Here is a 421-nt window from a genome sequence, read left to right as displayed (position 1 = left end):
AATATTCTATAAATTATTTTACATCAAACACGAAAATGAATATTCTAAAAATATTTCATAACTTTTAATAAAAAATAATCAACAAAGATCTAATTGAAAATTTTTATTATTTGATATAAGAGCTAATTAAAAATTTGATGAAATTGAATAATTAAGCTTTGAAATTTTTTGTTGTTGAAAATCATTAATTCCCTTATTGAATTCAAAGGAAAAATATAGTGAGAAAATTATTAAAGAGAAAAGATAAAATGTTAAATGACTTGTCTGGATCTAAATAAAGACAATATTATACAATAGTAAAATACACATTTACAAATAAATGATGGTAGTTTTTATGTCTGAATAAATATATATAATTGTTAAATGAATATGTATATGACTAACATATAGAGTAAATTGTTTAATTATCTTTCAAATTTTA

At 17.8% G+C, this 421-nt stretch overlaps 1 protein-coding gene across 2 annotated transcripts in view; it reads left to right on the top strand.

Annotated features, from left to right (window-relative positions):
* The window catches only part of LOC107613927 (beta-glucosidase 12-like), a 9,115-nt gene that overhangs the window by 402 nt on the left and 8,292 nt on the right, over positions 1-421 (top strand). The window lies entirely within an intron of this gene.

The sequence above is a fragment of the Arachis ipaensis genome, chromosome B08 (genome assembly GCF_000816755.2).
Source record: "Arachis ipaensis cultivar K30076 chromosome B08, Araip1.1, whole genome shotgun sequence".
In the NCBI taxonomy this organism is placed as follows: domain Eukaryota; kingdom Viridiplantae; phylum Streptophyta; class Magnoliopsida; order Fabales; family Fabaceae; genus Arachis; species Arachis ipaensis.
Note: the sequence above shows the minus strand (reverse complement) of the source record. Positions and strands in the feature narration are given on the sequence as shown.